Source organism: Psammomys obesus, unplaced genomic scaffold (assembly GCF_907164565.1).
Source record: "Psammomys obesus unplaced genomic scaffold, mPsaObe1.curated_primary_1811, whole genome shotgun sequence".
NCBI classification, from domain to species: domain Eukaryota; kingdom Metazoa; phylum Chordata; class Mammalia; order Rodentia; family Muridae; genus Psammomys; species Psammomys obesus.
In genome coordinates, this window is record NW_026590707.1 from 1,570,061 (window position 1) to 1,570,516 (window position 456).

Sequence of the window (456 nt, forward strand, 5' to 3'; positions counted from 1 at the left end):
AAAAAATCCTGGTATTTACAAGCAAGATCGCTTTGCTGGCAGAGTGCATCCAGAGGAAAGTTTTCTGTCTTTAGAGTCCAGGGCTTTGGTAAGCATAGAGCAGGCTCCAAAATTGTGCCGTGCCTAAGCTTGGAAACCCATTTGAACCACCAGAAAGATGCCCCATATTTGTTCTCTGTCCTTCTCTGTTTAAAGAATCCATAAGGGGTTGAATTTGGAATTTGCTTGGCTGTTTTAATTTTCTTTTTATGTTAAAAAAAATCCACCAGTTTTAGGTAGGAAAGAGAAAGGGAAGGGGGAAGGATGAAGGAAGAAAGAAGAAAACATAGAAGAGGAGGAGAAAGAAGAGGAGAGAGAAGAAGGGGGAGAGGAGGAGGAGGAGGAGGAGGAGGAGGAGGAGGAGGAGGAGGAAGAAGAAGAAGAAGAAGAAGAAGAAGAAGAAGAAGAAGAAGAAGA